Source organism: Macaca fascicularis, chromosome 8 (assembly GCF_037993035.2).
Source record: "Macaca fascicularis isolate 582-1 chromosome 8, T2T-MFA8v1.1".
NCBI lineage: Eukaryota > Metazoa > Chordata > Mammalia > Primates > Cercopithecidae > Macaca > Macaca fascicularis.
Window position 1 is genome coordinate 17,217,662 of NC_088382.1, and position 20,900 is coordinate 17,238,561.

The window sequence follows — 20,900 nt, forward strand, 5'->3', positions numbered from 1 at the left end:
TATTATAGTACCATATTATTCAATTTCATGGAAATGCTCTGTAAATCATACAAGGATTTTGCAAGGAAGTATATAGAATATAAGATTTTTGTAAGTTCTGCTTTAGGACATATACCTCTGGTTACATGTTGACTTTTATCAGTAATTTAGCATTTAACAGTAAAAACAGTTTATTGAAGGACAACAACACTGCCTTAACAGCTCACATACTAGGCTTTTGTCATACCTCCCTCAGACAAGTAACATTCAAATCCCTACATTCTCATTTTACTGATCTAAAACCTAAGTTGGGTGATCGTTTACAAATCTGTATTAATTTATTCAATAAATATTCATTGCATACTATGTACAATATAATGTTCTAGAGGTGGGGACATTTTGGTGATCAAAATATAGAAAAATACTTGCTCCCTTAGTGCTTGCATTGTGGATGTTGAAATACTGCGAAAGTCTCCATCAATATCATCCTCACCATCTAGGCAGTATGTCATGTCTATGTCAATGTCAATTATCAAGCGCTTTCATATGTAAGCTATATTAAAACTCTCAATATTAGGATTTGGAATTTGTGATTTTATATACATATGGTTTATTTCTGCAGTTTTAAAAGAAAAAAGTCTAGTTTTCTTTTCCATAGGTGTAACTATGCTGCAGACATTTATCTCCTAAGAAATCTAAAATATTTCAAATTAATTACATCATCCTAATCAAGTGATACATCCAAATCGTGTTTAAAGAAGAGTTCATGGACTAAAGACGGTTTGCAAACAGCTCTCTTATACCCAAGAAGAATACTGCTGTTTCTTGATAATGACATAAAGATGATGGTTCATACGTGAACACACACACACACACACACACACAAAATTCTATTCAATCTTGGCAAAATTCAACCTAAGTATGTTAAAAAGGAGCTTTGAATTAAATACAATTGAATATTTGAATGTAAGAAACAGGAGAAGTCTATGAAACATCTTGCAGTTCAAACAACTGTGAAAAAACTCTAGGTCGAAATTATGTTCACTTTCTCTCAATATTTGTATGATATAGCATATATGAGTTTGGTTTAGAGTTTTAAAATATACGACACTATATGTTTTTGAGTTACTAGATATATTAAACATAAGTTTCTGTGAACAGTAGAGTAAAACAGCATAAGCATTTGTATATATAATTTATAGACTATGTAAGTATAAGGATTATTGCTTTATTAAACATGTTAAGATGGAAAAAATAGGTTGAGAAGGCAATGGATAGTTTACTTAATTTAAAAGAGAAATAGACTTGGTAGAATTGAAAGTTTAGGCTGGGCACGGTGGCTCACACCTGCAATCTCAGCACTTTGGGAGGCTGAGGCGGGAGGATCACCTGAGGCCAGGAGTTTGAGACCAGCCTGGCCAACATGGCAAAACTCCATCTCTACTAAAAATACAAAAAATTAGCTGGGCACGGTGGTGGGCGCCTGTAATGCCAGCTACTCGGCAGGCTGAGCAGGAGAACTGCTTGAAGCTGGGAGTTAGAGGATGCAGTGAGCCCATACTGCACCCACTTCCCTCCAGACTGGGTGACAGAGTGAAAGTCTTTCTCAAAAAAAAAAAAAAAAAAAAAAGGAAAGTTTAATCATTCCACATCTTTGTCTGCAACATAACAATCTCCTTTTACTCTAACCACAGAGATCTTATTGAAGCTCTGCCTCTAGCACTCTTCCCTTCTTGTCATATAATTCTCCTAATTCTTTTTGTCAGAATTAAATTTTTATATCTAGATTAAAATTTCACTGTGATAGCACCCATAAGCTTTTTACTTAGTAGAACCATAAACATACAGCTCTCAGAGGTAGTGAGTTATTCTCTATGCTGTGTTCCTATGAACATCAATATATTATTATGCTATACTTATTTATTATAATGTGATCAAGTGAGCTGAACCAAAACCAAGTATTCATGTTTGATAAATGAGATTTGATGCCTATAAGATCATCATTTCCATCCACAAATCACATAATCATTTCTGTATTTTATATCAGTACCATGCCATCTTTGTGGATTAGACCCATTGCTCATGCATTTGAGGTTTAACACATGACTTTTTGCACACTATCCACTCAATACTAATTAAAACAAACATGCAATAAAAATACGCATAATGATGAAAAATCTTTCAGTCATTTAAGCGGAGATACAATCCTAAGCAATTCACAAATCTGATCTCAAATATATGTTTAGGTGAGAATCAGCACCAACATATCACCTCTTAACAAAAATAAAGAAAGACACTTAAGAAATGTTTTCCCTAAATAAAGAATTGATTACTCCTTAAGTTTTACGTCTTCTTTCTTGTGTTTGTTTCTCCAAAGGTCTCTATATGAGAAAATGAGAAAATAACTGATACTAATATTTTACTCCATTCCACTGTCTGGCTTATATCCTTTATATTATTCTCCTGTGTTCCAAAATTTTGAAAGCTAATATGTGGTTTAAGTTATTTAAATAGACATAGTAGTACTCTCTAACAGTTTATTCTTGCTGAGAACATAAAGGAGAGAAATCTATTCTGGTGATATTTTTTCATGGAGTAGGAATCAGACATTTAAGTTTTATAAAAGTAAGAATGTAGTTAATATAGAGCATGATATACTAGTATAAAAATATAATATTTATATATAGCATGATATGCTAGTATAAATATATAAATATATAGTATATAGTATATATAATATATAGCATCTATATAAAATAATATGTATAATATATAGCATGATATACTAGCATAAATACCTTTTTTTTGGAAAAAGAAAATCTTCATCTTCGAATGTAATTATTTTTCCTCCAAGCCAATAAATCCCCCATAACAGAAATAAGGTATCTCCTGGTTTTCTGGAGCTGACCTGGACTTGGCTCTAGCTCTAGAGGACACGTCGCCTTCTTATGTCACTCTTTAGACAAAGCAGATAGGTGATCCAGTGAGAAAGGCAGTGAGACTGTTAAGTGGGCCTGAGAGGTTCTGCTTACAATTCTATTACACAACATATTCTTCATGCCGAGGGCATGGCTGCAATTTTCTAATGGTTAGAGAAAAATAATGAAATGTGTTCTTCTCATTTTAATATTTTTTGTGACAGGCTGTGCATGTGACCAATGGAAAAATAATTTTTTTCTTTTTATTTCTATTGCCTTCACTTTATTTATAACAAATATTTACTGAGTGCCTATAATACATTCCGCTCTCTGCTAACCACTGGGTACAAAAGAGAAAGAAAGGAGACAGACTTCTTTTCTGGAGTTCATAGTCTGGCAGCCAGACAGACAATAAACTAGATAATTAACAAACATAAAAACAGAGAATATTAATCGTAACAGGCTGGTGTGAGAGAGATTTCCCTAAAAAAGCATTAGTAATATTGTTGAGAAGATATGAGTGTTTTAGGTAAGGATTTAGCTTCAGATACTCATTCTCTCCAGTTTAACTATTACATTAAGTCGTAGTGAAATAGCAGTAGTACAAACAGCAACCAACATTTACTGGCCCTTAATCAATGCCAGACACTGCTCTAACTACTTTATATGTATGAGATCATCTACTTATGAAGGTTACAATGAAACCATCCACGAAGAGTCAAGATAATAACATGATTGTAAGACAGACAGGGGACCCTGACTGTTTGAGTCAAGCCCCGCAGCTGCCAAATGCTGACTTGGCAAGTCACTCCACATTTCTGTGTCACAGTTTCTTCATCTGTAAAATAGGGGTCATAGTACATAATTTATGGGCTTGTTATGAGGATTAAATGAGACAACACATGCAAAATGCACAGATCAGAGCCTACCCTCTGTTGACAGCAACATCTGCTTTTATTATTTATTCCTCATTTTAACTACAGTATTTTACTACTAATAATACTGGATACCATCACTCCTGTTTCACAAATAAATAAACTGTAGTACAGAAAGATTAAGTCACTTGCTTCAAATGACAGAGCTAAAAAAGCTAACAAGCCATGTTGGAACTCCGAAATTTTGTTTCAAATATGCCCTGTCAACCACGAGGAAGTACGGTGTTTCTTCGGGCTCATCTAATTCTAGGTTTTCTGAACTGTCAAACCAATATAAAAAGTAAGAAATTGAATTGAACAAAATAGACTTTAAAATTTCTTTAAGCATTTTGGTCACTAAAAGAAACATCTTATACATACATACACACACACACACACACACACACACACACACACACACACACACACACACACAGCTTAAGATATGACCTCTACTTTGCTGCTATAATCCAGGTTTTGGTAGCATGACCTTGTTCATTTTGTTTCATTTTGTTTCCTCAGATTCTAAACAAGGATGGTTTGTTATTAACCGTCATCTGCCTACACATTTTAGAAAGTATCGCCTATGCAAATCTCCCTACTTGGTATTCTGAAAGAACATCATTAGTGACCTATTTCATTCAGCGTAGATGATGTGAATTTGGTATGTTGTTATCTAAGTTTATATAGTTTACAAGATAAATTTTCTTCTCAAGGATGGAAATACGGAATTTGCCAACAAATCTACATTATCCTCAGATCCTCTAATGTTCCTAAATATTCAATCAGCTGCTTCAGAAATATTTCTTGAATACATCTTTTCCTGTTTTTCCATGCCTACTTCTATAATAGATTCAAAACCCACATCACAAAAACCACTTGATTTTTCATATCCAGTGTTATTTAAAAATACTTTAAAAACATATTGGCATACTAGAATGAAAACAAAACAAAACATTGATTGATTCCTCACTCTCAGCTTGAAACGAATTCATGTTCACAACGTGTAAGGCTCTTCACAATGTGACTCAGTTCTACTTTTCTATGCCTACTTCACCTCACTTCCGTCATGTAAGAGTAAGCCAAATTTCCCATTTTTGTCAACTACATACCACTTGTATTTATTTTCACCTTCAGTTTCCCAGGCCAGAAATTCTTATCCATGTCTCTTTATCAGGAAAAATTGTAGATATGTTTCCAGTCCAGGTCAAAGTCCTGTCCTCTGTGAAGCCTTCCTATTCCTCCAGAGTTAAGTCACCTCCCACCCTTCAGTTAAGTCACCTCCCACCCTCAGTCAGTGTTGATGTCTATCATAGTACTCGTTGTAGGCTTTTTGTCTTATTTTGTTTTAAACATGCATGTGATTTGTAACCTCTATTTAGCTGAACTGTCCTGAAAACATAGTACACTGTCAATTCCTTTTGCTCATACGGACTTTTAAAAGTATAGTTTGTGTCACACTTGACACATAATTTATGTTCAATAAATGTATGTTGAGTGAATGAGCTGAAGTGAGCACGTTACAATATCCAGGCTATATGGGTTTATGTGGATTTGTGTTCAGATCACACAAAATTTAGAAAGCTATTACTCCCCTTCTTTCTTCCTTCTTCCTCCTCCTCCTCGTCCTTTTTTCTCCTCCTTCTCTTCCTCCTTCCTCCTCCTTCTCTTCCTTCTTCCTCTTCCTCATTCTTCTTCTTCTTCCCCAGAGCAAGACTGGTAAAAATTCATCTCAGTGAAACAAGCCATATCAAATTATTATTTAATGGTTACTCATCATCCCTGTGCCCAAGGTAGCTATGTCATTCCTTTCCTTAATATTTGACCCACTGAAGCTGCAAAACAAGTGTTTATTTTATTCTTTGACATAAAAAGTAAAAATTATTTTAATACTTGAAATTCATTTCCTTCAGAATGCAAATTATCTAGTTATTGAAATTTTTCTTTTAAAGGAAGAAGTAATATTATGAAAATAAACATATCTAGAGCTGTTAATCTGACTTCCTCAAATTCTGCGTTCACATTTTAACTTGAATGTGAAGTAACGCAGGAGAGATATACTGTCTATTTATCAATCAACTTTACGCATTTCTACTCTAATACTTTCATTGAGAATTTCCAACTTTGGTTTACTCTCTGTTATAAATTATCTACTCATGGAAGCCACTGCTAGGAATCTCTTCTGAGAATCCTCTGCGACTTTTCATTGTCCTTCTGGCTTCTGTCCACCTCTTTAAAGCTATACAGTAATAAGAGTAGTCTCCTTGCTGAAGCCCTCTTTCTCCCAACTGATAATACTGATGAGATTGATGAATATGTATACAGAATGATGCTGCAGGGAGCAGTTTTACACTGACATTCCATTTACAGGGAATCTGGGATATTTTGCCACTTCCTCTATCAGTCAAAATGGTCCCACTCAACCTTTCTCCATGGGTGGGCTTACGAAATAAATGCTTCTAGAATCATTCTCCTAAAAGGGAATAGTACTATCTCTACCTAATGTAACAAAGATCCAGATAAATACTGCTGCAGCTTTAGTCAGATGGCACAAAATTCCCCCAAACGCTGCTTCTTTTCCTCTCAACCAACATTTTCAGCAACTGTGAGATATCCTGCTCTTAGCACTTCTAGGTTGGGTTGCCACTTTTCCATTTCAGCTGCCTCTCCAGTTGTTCTTGAGGTTAACCTTGCCCTCACACCAGCCCCAGGTTTCCAACCCTATCCACTCTGAGTGCTACTGTCTGTCCAGCCAGTATGTTCACTATGGGAGCATGGGTGAGCTGTACCCCAACTCATGCAGTCAAAGAGACTGTGTGTTGACTAAGTAGAATGTAGACATTGTGTCTTATTTTGGTTAGCAGAAAGAAATGCAGAGCACATGTGAAAATCTACTTTATACAGAAGAGTAGACAATCTGCAGATTTAAAGCAAATGACTAAGGCAAAGCAGTGATTTTCTATCACTGGATGAATGGTTTAGCCAATTCGTATGCCCAAAGAAATCAAATTTTAACGGAATTAATTATTTTAAATCACTTATTTATACAGATCAGGGAAATAATTAAGTTTTCTAGAATGGAACTACCCAGTGGTGAGTTGGTAGATTTTTCAAACCAAACACTGTACAAAGATTTTTTCCCACTTTTCTTTTAATAAAATGTTAGTTCATTTCTGTAGTATTGCACTCTTATGGCTTGGAAAAATACAAGTCATGAGTTATGTAAAAGGCTTGTGAAACTTTTGAAACTATTAGCTACCATAATCTTAATTTAGTAACTACCTATCGTGATGATGGTGATGATGATGCTAATGATGATAATGTGTGTATGTAGAGAGTATCCCAGATGTATATTTGTATATGATACATAGTTCATGTTACATGAGTATCATGAATAATGAAAACTAGAAAGTAAGCAGGGAACTAAGCCTCTATTAAACTGGTTTTCTTTTATCTTGGTGGGAATTGGTAATGTAAAAAGAATAAGAAGCCTCTATATTCTAAAATTTTTAAATGACATCACATTTAAATAAGAAATTCACCTTTCTCAAGTAAGTTGGACATGTTTTCCAATAAAACTCTAACTTGAAGGAGGATAAAGAAAGCTTAAGAGAAAAAAATGCCTTTAAGATTATTTTCCACAGATATATTTTCATTTATCATAATTAAACATTTGTACTTGCTGAAAAAAAAATCTCTCTTTTTTTCTCCTAAAATCTGCTTGGATTATGAAGGGTTTCAAATATCTGAAAACATTAGGGCCACATATTTACTTGACTGTATGTGGATTTATGCTGTAACTTAATTTCTGTAGAAACAGATGAGAAAAACCAGAGATATAATAATTATGACAAATATGTTCCTATAATTACAAATAATAATGGAATTACAAAATATAAACAATTGGTTATAAACTCAAGTAAGTACAACATGTTTATACTACCTGTGACGGTTAGTTTTGTGTCAATGAGACTGGACATGGGTGTCCAAATATTTGGTGAAACATTATTTTGAGTATGTCTGTGAGAATATTTCTCAATGAGATGAACATTGGAATCAGTATTCCCATTCAGGCAGATTTTTTTTCCCTCCCCAGGGTAGCTGGACCTAAATAGAACACAAAGGTAGAATAAGAGAGAATTCACTCTCTCTGCCTGACTATCTTCAAGCTGGGACATGAGTCTTCTGCTGCTTTTGGATTCAGATCAGGACTGGAACTTACACTTTGATTTTCAGGTCTTCATGTTTGGTTGAGCACGATATCATAGGCTTTCCTGGGTCTCCAACTGGCTAACTACAGATCCTGGGGTTTCTCATCCTCCCTAACTGCTTGAGTCAATTCTTTATAATAAATCTCTTTATTTATTGGTCTGTTTCTCTAGAGAACCCAGACTAATACAGCAACCATATTATTTACTAAAGGAACATGGTAAACACATGTATGAATGCTAAGCAACAAGGAGATGACCTTGCAAGTAACAATTACTGTGCTTGTATGAGACACTATCTATGATTTCGTATGCTTTGAAGCATTTTGTTAATTGTGGTTATACCTTAGCTATACCTGATAAGGCAATACCACAGGAAAAAATACTAGAGATAATCTCTCTTTCAACATCTATAGTCATTAGTTTGAAGATCTCTAGCAATTCTTATCCTTTTCTTCCTCAATTAAATAAATCGGGGGTGGGGGGAATATTCCTGAGATTACTTTTTCAAATGACTGGTGTAATTTCAAACTTCTGGTATTTTTCTACATTAATGTAAGATAAGCCAAGTCCCTTAGCCTCCTTACAAGCAACTCTACTGATGGCAAGATTTTGAGCCAGAAGCAACATAAATATGTCTAGTTATATCGAAAGAATAAGTATATCATGTATGGTGGGCAAACATTCAGAATATGTCAGACCAAATAGCACATGACATGACTAAGAAGATTTCTCCAACCCAATGCTTACAAATCAATAATGTGCATACAAATCATCTGAAGATCTTTCTAAATGAAGACCTGCATTGAAACCTAAGATTCTGTGTTTCAAACGAGCTTCCAGGTCGTGCCAACAAAGCTGGTCTGCAGATCACTCCTTGAGTAGAATGACTCTAACAGCCCAGCTGAGGTGCAGGACTAGAGATGGACTTCCAAAAAGCTCCCAGTCAGAATCTTTTAGATCTAGAGTGTGGCCCCAAATCATAGATCAAGGAGAAAATTGCAACTGTTGCAAAGAAATAATTTTGAACTATTTCCCAGCCTGTGTCAAACCTACAAATCTATAAATTAGACTGTTTGCCCTCTATATCCCAATTTCCATGGAAAACACTGCTCACAAAAATGTGTCAACTATTTTTTAAAGCAATATTGCAGTTAAGCTACATTTTCTAATCATTTTTATATGCAGTCATAATCATACTACCATATTATAATCAGTGGAATGTGGGCAGAAGTAATACAGGACATTTATAAGCCTGGACTATAAAAACCTGCAGTGTGCTAGCCTCTCCATCTGAGGCCCTAGAGGAATATGGAATCACATAATGGAAAGAATATGGGTCTCCATATATCTGCATGGATCAGAGCCACCAGTCCCACAAATACCACTGGATTGTGGAGTGAGAGATAACTAATTTTTGTATTTGAGTTAACCCTTGAGATGCCAGAGTGGTTTGTTATTGGAGTTGGCCTGACCTGATAGAACAGCCCTTGCTCTCCCCTATAGGGACTTACACGTCCCAGTGCTCCTTTGCACCCAAGGCTCCTTCCTTGTAGTGCCCTGAAAAGTCTTCTTCCCTGTCTTAAGTCAGCTCCATACTCCCTATCCTTTAATCATGTTGACTTTTCTTATAACTCTGATATACCGCCAGATAATTATTAAGCTAGAGATATATATGTTAAATGACATACTCAGGCTGGGCATGGTGGCTCAAGTCTGTAATCCCAGCCTTTTGGGAGGCTGAAGTGGAGGGATCACCTGAGGTCAGGAGTTCAAGACCAGCCTGGCCAACATGGCGAAACTCCCTCTCTACTTAAAGCACAAAAATTAGTCAGGTGCATGGCACATGCCTTTAATCCCAGCAACTCGGGAAGTCAAGGCAAGAGAATTGCTTGAACCCAGGAGGCGGAGGTTGCAGTGAGCAGAGATAGTGCCACTGCACTCCGGCCTGCGCGACAGAGTGAGACTCTATCTCAAAAAAAAAAAAAAAAAAAAAAGAAAGAAAAGAAAAGAAAAAGAAAACAAAAACAAACAAACAAAAGACATACTCAAAGGCAGTGATATCTAACATCATGTATTTTTCTCGGGGATAATTAATCAAAATGGCTTCATTTAGAGCATGTACTGGCCAACTTTTATTTTCAAGAGACAGTAGATCAGATAGTAAATATATTATGCTTTGTAGGCTATGAAGTTTCTGTCAAAACCATTAAACTCTGCTGTTGTAGGTCAAAAGGAGCCACAAACAAGAACTGAACAGGCATGTCTGTATTATACCAAAATATTATATTTTAATAAGAGACAGTCAGCTGCAAGCCATAGTTCGCCGACTTCTGATCTTGAAATTTAATCTCCAGTGAATTTTGGAAACCAAACTTCTAGCAACTAAACCCACAACATTTTCAAAACAATTCTACTATTATATAAAAACATTGTTTTTAACAATTTTTAAATAAATAATGCATAGTATTAGACTTGCATTCATTTTATATAACAATTCATAAAAAGGAAAAAAAATCATTATGTTAAATGTAGGTATAAATTTAACTTTGCAAAACGTGGCCTGGGATACTTTGTAATTACAGAATCTAATGATTTTTTTTTTTTTTTTTTTGAGACAGAGTCTCTCCGTCTGTCACCAGGCTGGAGTGCAATGGCGTGATTTTGGCTCATTGCAAACTCCATCTCCTGGGTTCAAGTGATTCTTCTGCCTCAGCCTCCCGAGTGGCTGGGATTACAGGTGCTCACCACCACTCCCACCTAATTTTTGTATTTTTAGTAGAAACGGGGTTTTGCAACGTTGACCAAGCTGGTCTCGAACTCCTAACCTCAGGTCATCCGCCCACCTCAACCTCCCAAAGTGTTGGGATTACAGGCATGAGCCATTGTGTCTGGCCTGATTCATGTCTTTTATTAAATTTGGAAAACTTCTCATCTGTTAGTTCTTCAATAGGGCCTCTTCTTCATTCTTTACAGTTTCCCCATGTGGAATTCACATTAAATATATGTTATATATATCTTCCTTCACTCTGCCTTTCATGTCTGTTTAATGCTCTCTCATTTCTCCCATCTCCCTATCTCTCTATGATGCAGGCTGGCTTATGGTTTCATATCTTGTGCTAGCAGTTCTTAGCTATGTTAGCTCTTAAGTTATTCATTAAAATATGAATTTATGAATATATTTTTGTCCTGTATTTTTTTCAAATCAGACTTGTCAGATATATTGTTTTTACTGTTACTGGGTTTTGCTATTTTTATTCCATTGTTCATTTCTGAAGCATTGATATATATAATGTATATATAATTTTAACATTCTGTATGTGAAAATTTCAATCACTGAATTGAAAAATCTAAACTTGTGAATAATTGTTTCTGTTAAATTTCACTTGAGGTAGACCATTTTCTGATTGTCTTTTTGATCGTTGAGATCATAATTAAAAAATGGGAGAAGTCTAAGGAACCAGGATTAAGGGTTAAGGAAGCATTCTTCGAGAGAAAGTTTGTATTGCACCTGCTAAGCACTACAGATGAGCACAAACCTGGAGATAATATAAAGTCAAGGGGGCAGGACAAAATTTTCAAGAGGCTCAAGGATACGGTACTTGTAACTCCAATGGCCTGATGTTCCTTTTTCTGTTGATCCAGCCATTAGTCACCAGAGCTTCAGGTTTCAGGTATTGCCAGTTGTCTCTAAGGGAAATTCTGATTTCAGCTTTCATTTTCTACTATTTTTTCAACTCCCTGCTTTTCAAATTTACTTCACCATACTGGCTTTTCATTATCTTTTGCAAATTTAGAAATTCAATGAAAATACATCCTTTATAACTTAAGGCATAGCTAGGTTGCCTGTGGGATTTTATTTCAGAACATACAGCCTGAGAATTTACTAGATGCAACGTTCTCATTAGGCATCTTTTTGCATAACCAATGAACTCATTATTCATGAAAAGTAAATAAAAGAAGGCTAGAGTATGGTGGTAAGCGTTAAGAAGTAAATATAGAATAAACTATGCTGTCATTAAGAATAAAATAGTAGGTAACTTGAAATTAGAGAACAAGATAGTACTTAGAAACATATATTATCATATGCTTCTAAAAAATAAGTGTAAGGTGTGTGTGTGTGTGTGTGTATCAGCCAGGAAGAAGTGTTTGCAAATTTAATTTTTGTTTATGAATTGCCAGATCTTACATGGACTCATAAGCAACTGTAATATATTACTGTAAGATACAAGCATAGGGTTTACTTGTACTATTTGTACTAGCTTCATTCAGAAAAAGAGATTTCAATTACACTTCCTACAAAGACCAGTTGATATGTATATGAAACAAGTAATCTTCATGCCTCAAAGCTGATCCATTCTTTTCTTTTCTTTTTTTTTTTTGACTTAACAGAAGTCACTTTTTCTTCAAATCAAAGAACATTATATCTGTATCTATATATCTATGTATAGAGATATAGTTTATTGGTTATGTAAAAAGGTATCTAATGAGAACTCTAATAAATTTGCAGACTTTGTGTTCTAAAATAAAATCACACATATAACTGAGCAATGCCTTATTTATATATGTAATATAAATATGATAAATAGCTTATTCTTGCTTTACAGAACAAGCTATCTATATTAAAAATGTAGAAACAACTAGAAATTTCCGCATCTAATAAACATTAGCAAATATTGATACAAATAGTTTTTTCTCTCCAAGTGTGAACCCTCTCTTAGTGGAAAAATATTCATAGGACTTTAAAAAATCTTTTTTACATGCAAAAAATTAGTTTTTCTTACTTGTTCTGTTTTTCATGAGACATTTAAAAATGATGCAACCTGAAGAGCAAACATAAAGAAGGAAAAACATATTTATGCTTGTATTAAAACAGTACTTCTTCCAAAAAGATATTAAATATGTTACAACCTTAAACACAGTCTTAAATTGGGCACTAAAATCTATCAACAGAACTAAAGACTTTTTAAACTATGAGAAATAAATGTGTCTAAGCACTTATCTTGTTGCTTGTAATCAGCTTGTTCCTAGAGTTGAACCCTGGCTTTTATTTTGAGTTTACTGGCAGTTAAGGCAGAATAAAAATGTTATATTATAAAATTTTCATTGCCTGATAAAAGCAAGCAAAGAAATTTATACGGAAAAATGTTTTCCCACAGTACTAGCATTTGATCTTCGCTCTCTGAGAAGCTTAAATATGTTCATTTAAAGCATTTGCTTATAAATTTGGGCAAATAAAACGGTGTCCTGCACTGTTGGCACTGAGGCCTGCCTCACCTAACGGTACTGGGGACCAGGTGTAGATAGAGCATTAGGGACATAGTCAGATGTTTTCTTAGGTCAAAAATAAGTAAAGCAGTAAATGAAATGAATGAATAGTGTTAAGAAAAAGATTTTAAAAATTGAATCCAGCTTTTAGTGTCATATTCCTCTAAATTTTGTTTCATCTCCTATTATTTGTATATGAAAACATTAATTTGATAACTATGAATGATTTACATTAAGAACATTGACAAGATAAAAATATTTTAAATGTCATCCTTTCCACTAAACATATTTAAAAGTGAAATGAATATGCATACTTACCATTTTAGAATGTGAAAGACATAATGTCGTCTTTTTTTTTTCTGGAGAAGGAATTTGTAATGTGTGAGATTCATTATTCTAAATGTGAGTGATCAGTTTACTAAAGTTGTAGAAAGTATAGGGAACCAATCTGTATTCATTTATATTCACATTCTGCACTGTACAATTCTTCACAATTAAGTGACTATGAATTTGCACAAAGTTCAGAATAACTTCCTGATCCACAAAGTGAAGTACTGAACTAGATTGAGAAAAATCATGCACTGCTTTTTTATTATTTCTCCATTTTGCCTGGTTTTGCTCTTTCTTTCAATGGGCAAGGAGGTGGGTGTGTGTCCTCTATGTATCTCACTACTAATCCCAGATAAGTCTCTCTCTTGTCTACCTCCTCCTTAACCTTTAAAGTTCACATCACGACACTACACAAGTCACTACACTCATCAGCCCTCATTCCTGGAGGATTTCTTCTTTTGGTTCACCCACTGCCATACTGCCAGGAATCATTGCAGTCATAATTGCTGGTAATTTCAGTTACCACATAGATAATTTCCTGATACTTTGAACTCTTAGGTCATTGATCTATCCTCCTATGATCTTGTCACATCCACTTCATTAGCCTCTCTCCTGCTCATTCAAAGATTTTTTCATGATTAATAACTGCATCTCTTCCATTATCTCCACTGTAAGCCCAACACAACATACTCGTCCTTTTAGCTTACTCCTTCTAATGCCCAACACCAACATTTAAAAAAATTGCTTGTGGATTGACATAAAAGTAAAATTAAAATCTGTATTCAATGATAAAAAGATAATTACATTACAAACTTGTTTCATCATCACTAAAAAGACAAAGTATAAATTTATCAAAGATAATTACAATTAAATTTTTAAAAATATAATAAAAACATAAATCATCCAAAAATATTCTTGTAATGAATTAGATTATTTTTCTCCAATTAATTCACTGTCCTTGGATGAATGTAACTTATTAATGAATGAAAGAGGTTCAACATTAGATACATGCTACCTTTGCTGTATAATGTGTGCAATGAGAAACATATTCATATAAATAAGTAGAAATAAAGAGATTTGGCATAAAAATGTCACTTAATTGAACAGATTTTGAGGTACTTCCATCAAAAATCCCACCACACTGATTTATCATCATTATATTTGACAATAGCCCAATTAGATACAACCTTCAATTTTTTCAGTAATGAGCTAATCAGAAACCAACAAAACTGCCAAATATTTTATTATCTATTCATTAAATATATTACATCTCTCACTTTGGGGGGAACATGCCTAAAAAATCTTTAGTAAAACTAAGTGATTGCTTGATATACCTCTTATTTTCTCTTGAAGACATACTTTGTTTAACAGATATACTTTAGGAAAAGCTGGGATACTTGACAGATGGCAGAAGCATATGATATATAAAATGCTTTCGTTCTTTCATATGCTTCATCCATATTTTTACCATAACCTTGGAGCCCAGGATTTACTTTATTAAATTCATTAAAAAGTCTTCCGTATAGCAATCCTAAGAAAGATGTAAGAGAGGTGCATATATGAGACATAGATTTTTGCCAAATAATCATTGACTGTATATGCTTCTTAATTATGTCTCTCCCTCAGAAAAAGTGCACTTTAACATCGGCCAGGGGGTGAAAAATGGAAGATCCCTAAATGGAACTTGTTAGCACTCTGATGTATCATTCTACAAGATACCTAAATATAAAAATTTCAGCTCCTTCAGAAAAACTTGCTTCATGCTTAATATTAAATCTCTCATATGCATATATGATATATAAATCTTACTATGAGTTTTTGATGTTCAGTTGGAATTACTCTCTCTCTCTTTCTCCTCCCTGAAGGTTTTAACCCATAAGACAATGTATTTTGAATATAAAAATCTATGATTTTACATTAGAAAGACGTAGTTTACTATAACCAATATTTCTAAAATGCTCCATCCAATCAGCATCTCTAAGTTTTTAGAGTACCCAGTGTATCTTACAATCTGTTTGTCTCCTTTCTCAATTACAGGAATCTATCCACTATAGAAAATCCGAATTATCAACTTTTTGGGTTCATAGAAGCTATATCATCAAACTGTCTGATATTTACTCTGAATATAATTTCAGCTAAATTAAATATTTACAGAAGATTGTTTAAATGATATATTTCTCTGGCCAATATGGCCAGAACATTCTCATTATTTTTAGGGTGACAGAATATTAAGCTAGATTGAACAGGTTTCTGGCCAGGCGTGGTGGCTCATGCCTGTAAGCCTGGCACTAGGAGGCCAATGTGGACTGATTGCTTTAACCCACGACATTGAGACCCACCTGGGCAATATGGCAAAAACTCATCTCTACAAAAAACAAAAATTAGCTAGGTGTAGTAGAGTACACACCTCTAGTCTCACCTACTTGGGAGGCTGAGGTGGGAGTATCACTTGCTCCCAGGAGGTTGAGGCTGCAGTAAACCATTATTGTGCTACTCACTCCACTCACTCCAGCCTGGGCAACGGAGTGAGACCCTGTCTCCAGAAAAAAAAAAAAAAAGAAAGAAAGAAAAAAGAAAGAAAGAAAACAAAAACCAAACAAAACCTAACAGGTTTCCTCTTTTTACTCTAAAACTGTTTTTGCAGCATTTTCTATTGTTTTCCTCCATGATCTCCTTAGGAAGCTCTACATAACAAATTTCTGTAGAAATCTGTGTTAAGAAGAGCTTTGTTTCTTTTAATTACTGACTATATTCTTGTATTTTTGAAACTGGAAAGATGTAGATATAGAGACATATCTATCTACCAACTCAAGGTCAATAAATGAACAATTTGCTGCAGTGTCTTGAAGCAAATGAAATGGCAGAAGAATTTGGTTGTTTGTTGAATAAAAACCTTGCGTGGCATTTTGATTGAAATTGGACTTTTAATTACAACCACCAAAGTAGTGAGGTTGTGTTATTCAAAAGAAGTGCAATTAATGATGAGGTCACTTTATATTTTGGAAGTATTATATCCTAAAAGAGAATATAGATACTAAATAATCATTTGTACATCTAAATATAAACAAAATTCTGTTTTCCCCCATGTATGAAGATTATAATGAAAACAAATGAAAAGTAGGTCTGTCCTTGTGAGTTTCTCAGGATGTTAAAGTTACACCATTAATCATTAAGGTGACAAATTTCATTTAAGAGGGCAATGTGCTAGTCCTCTGCACTCTGCAAACACATGCCCTGTACTTCCCTGATCTCCTGGGAATCCTCTGACCTACTGGAGGATTCATGGAACGAACTCAAAATCACACTGCAAAAGATAGGTCAAAACTCTGGACTAACTGTAGAAATTCACATGACATTCTGAAAGATCCAAAGTTCCTCATTAGGTTAACAGACAGGATATGAAGAAATGTAATAGAAGATTTGCTACTTCTCAAAAAAAATGCTGATATTATATTAAGTAAAAAAATATTCAAAATTTATCTAAATATTGTGATATTGATCTCTTATGAAATACATTCAAAAGAACACAAATTAATATACAAATTTTACTGGATTAACGTGATGGTCTTGTGATTAGTTTACCTGCAAGCAGGGAAAACCCATATTAAACTGCAGTTTGTATATCTTAAAGTGTTTTAGATAAGCTTTAGATGACCTTCAAGTGTGAGGATTACATGCAGCATAATAGAAATAAATGATAAATAGGTCAGTTTATAGAAACTATTCAAGAACATGCCCTTGACTTCTTCATGCTGGCAACTCACTTCCAAAAATCATTAGACATTATAAATTATGTAGCATACATGCAAAGGCAGACAGCAGATTTTTAACCTTAGAAAACATTCAATAAGAAGCTAAACCATCATCACGTCATATATTTAGCTGTGTCTTCCTGTTTGATTTCAAAACGTGCTAAAAACCTACCCTCTATACTTCAGTTTTTTATGTTATGAAAAAAAAAAGACATTTAGCCTTGTGTAACCTCTAGTATATGGATGTGAAATACTATATTTTATAAGGCAAATGTAATTTTCAATTTGTTATGAAGTTTTCCAATTATACCATAGATAAAATACCTACTGCACTTATCAAAAAGACACATGAATATAATTGGACCCACAAAAATGTTTTAAAAAGCAGCAAGTTATTTTACTTATTTTACTTTAGAAAACAAAAACACATTCTTGCAATATAAAATTTCACTTAAATTCTCAAACAACTGGTATCTTGCCCAAGTAAAATGACTTTCTTTCCCTTGCCTCTTTTGCTAATGTACAGACATCTGAACTGGTACTCAAAACTTTTCTATATATATTTCTTTAAATATCATTTCATTTAAATATTTTTTTTAAGGAAAATAAGTATTTTGACTGTTTATGTTCTTGTTGAAGAATGATCTTAGTGTGGCCGGATGCGGTAATCTCAGCACTGTAATCTCAGACCTGTAATCTCAGCACTTTTGGAGGCTGAGGCGGGTGGATCATGAGGTCAGGAGATCAAGACCATTCTGGCTAACAAGGTGAAACCCCGTTTCTGCTAATAATACAAAAAAAAAAAAAAAAAAAAATTAGCCGGCCGCGGTGGCAGCGCCTGTAGTCCCAGCTACTGGGGAGGCTGAGGCAGGAGAATGGCGTGAACCCGGGAAGGGGAGCCTGCAGTGAGCCGAGATTGCGCCACTGCCACTGCATTCCAGCTTGGGCGACAGAGAGAGACTCGGTCTCAAAAAAAAAAAAAAAAAAAAAAGAATGACCTTAGTGTAAATAGTTCTCTGCAGGTGGAGGTCATATATATCACCAATATTTTTTCTCCTGAAGCTCTACAATGAGTTCACTCCCTTAGAAAATTTTACTGAACGTAATATTTTATTAACCTCTGTAAGAATAATGCAAAACCAGTCTGTTCATTTGGACCAATGCCAAGTATAAGTTATCTGAACTAGATGTTTATAGTTATTCTTAAATTTACTTGTCAATAAATTGACCAAAGTGTAATGTTCATACCAACCAAGCAATGTAACGCTGAACAAAAGAATGATCGAACCATTCTCACGCTGAGGATTCACTATAGGATGGAGGGACAGATTCCATAAATGCTCAATGAATTATTCCGTTTCATGAGGGTATGGACTAACTCTTTAGGATACAGAAAGAATATATTACAAACCAACTGGGCATTTGAAGACGGTCAGAGGCTCTAAATTCCAGAAGCAAAACAAAAGTAGAGTAAAAGTCTTTTGAACTTTCAAGGTAAAATTATTCCTTAAAGATGTGCTTTTATTCACACATGTTGAAAGATAATTGATTAAATTAATTTGACCAACTCCTACTCTAAGCAATTGATGCGCAACAAAATAGGCACTACTCAGAGGATAGAACGTAGTTTTTGAGAGAATTAAATCTGTGACCCATTACTCCTTGCATGATCACGAGTATCAATTAGCAAATGACTACATTTACTGATATCCATTAAAGTGACTTTGTTTAGAATGAACTTCACTTCTCCAGATAAAACCATTAGCAATTTAAAAACACGTATATTAACAGGCTAAAATGTAAGGACCTTACTGATAAGGTCGAATGTTACAAAAGTGATACATGTTTTAATATACGTAAACTATTCTTTGCTTCACAATCATTTCAGTTGCCTTACATTGTTTAAATAGTTCTATACAATAGTACTTTCTGTCATAATGTGAAGGTTTATATTATCTAATGCAGTATTCACTGGCCATAGAGATTTCCTGAGCATAGGAATGAATATATAATTTTAGATTTTTACTTAAGTTTAATTAATTTAAGGTTGAATACCCACATTTGACAAATAGCCACAGTATTTCAAAGCACAGGAGTAATTAGAGCAATTCAGTTCTGCAAAAGTATCCTATAAAAAATTATTCTAATTTCCATATTTAATTTTAAAAGGATATATATATAAAATCTACATTATAGCACTCAAAATATTTTCTTATATTTAGTCTTTTTTATTGCAGTCAAGCTTTAAAACTTCAAGAACCTTGAATAAATACAAAAATCATTTACCATCATCAAAGATGTATCATGATATATGAGGATAAAAACTAGACTTAAAAAAATAATGATGCAAATCCCAGTCAAAAAAAAAAAATTTCAAGTAATACTTCAAGAAAAAAAAAAGCACAGAGCTTCCTGAATTAGAAAAAGTAAAAAGTGAGAAGTATAAATCCTATATATTTAAGCCCTCACTGCATCACAATAAGTAAACAAAACCAAAATTAAGAAATCCCTTATCAACTTCATTTATATGAACACTTTCCTGCATTCATATTTTGTACAGAAACATCTCTTCTCTTAAATTTTAAACTACGCATTTCCTGAACAATAAGATTTCTTTTGAAATTGTTTCACGAAATTTTTCTGCATTAGTTTTTGTTTCCACTGTTTTGTGTTTAATGGAAGTTAAGGTATTAAACACTACACACTAAAAATAAAGCAATTTTAAACTTTTATTCAACCAATTGTAAAGTGTAAATAAAAGTATAGTAGTTTATGAGAGGTTAAAAATAAAGCAGGACACAATAATATGTTTTGTCTATGAAAAGATTTAAAAATCAGAAAAGGCCAGGCACAGTGACTCACACCTGTAATCCCAGCACTTTGGGAGACTGATGCAGGTGGATCACTTGAGGCCAGGAGTTCGAAACCAGCCTGGCCAACAAGATGAAACTCCATCTCTACTAAAAATACAAAAATTAGCCACATGTGGAGGCATGCGCCTGAAATCCCAGCTACTCAGGAGGCTGAGGTAGGACAATCACTTGAACCCAGGAGGCGGAGGCTGCAGTGAGCTATGATCATGCCACTGCACTCCAGCCTGAATCAGAAAGTGAGATTCTGTCTCAAAAAATATGCATACAACTAAATAAATGAGTAAAAAAATAAATAAAAATCAGCAAAGAAGAGGCAGAGCAAGATGGCCAAATAAGATCCTCCAGCAATCATCTGCCCATAGAAACATCAAATTTAGCAACTATCCAAGCACCAAGGCACCCTTACAAGAGCTTAGAAAAACAAGTGAGAGGTCAAAGTACCTGATTTTAGCATAAAAACAAGAAAAGATGCTTTGAAGAGGGTTGGAAGGACACAGTCACATTGCCATCTTCATCCGTCCCCCAACTCCAAGAAGCACAACTCAGAGAGAGACAAAACTCTCTCAGAAAGCGAAAGGGAAGCAAGTGCAGGACTTTGACGGGGAGCCCAGTGCCAGGTCTACCAGGGTGAAACCCAGGATGAAGTCAGTATTGGGCA

At 34.3% G+C, this 20,900-nt stretch overlaps 1 protein-coding gene across 1 annotated transcript in view; it reads right to left on the minus strand.

Moving 5' to 3' along the window:
- SGCZ (sarcoglycan zeta) overlaps window positions 1-20,900 on the minus strand; it is a 1,185,986-nt gene that overhangs the window by 145,091 nt on the left and 1,019,995 nt on the right. The gene's annotated exons all lie outside the window — the stretch shown is intronic.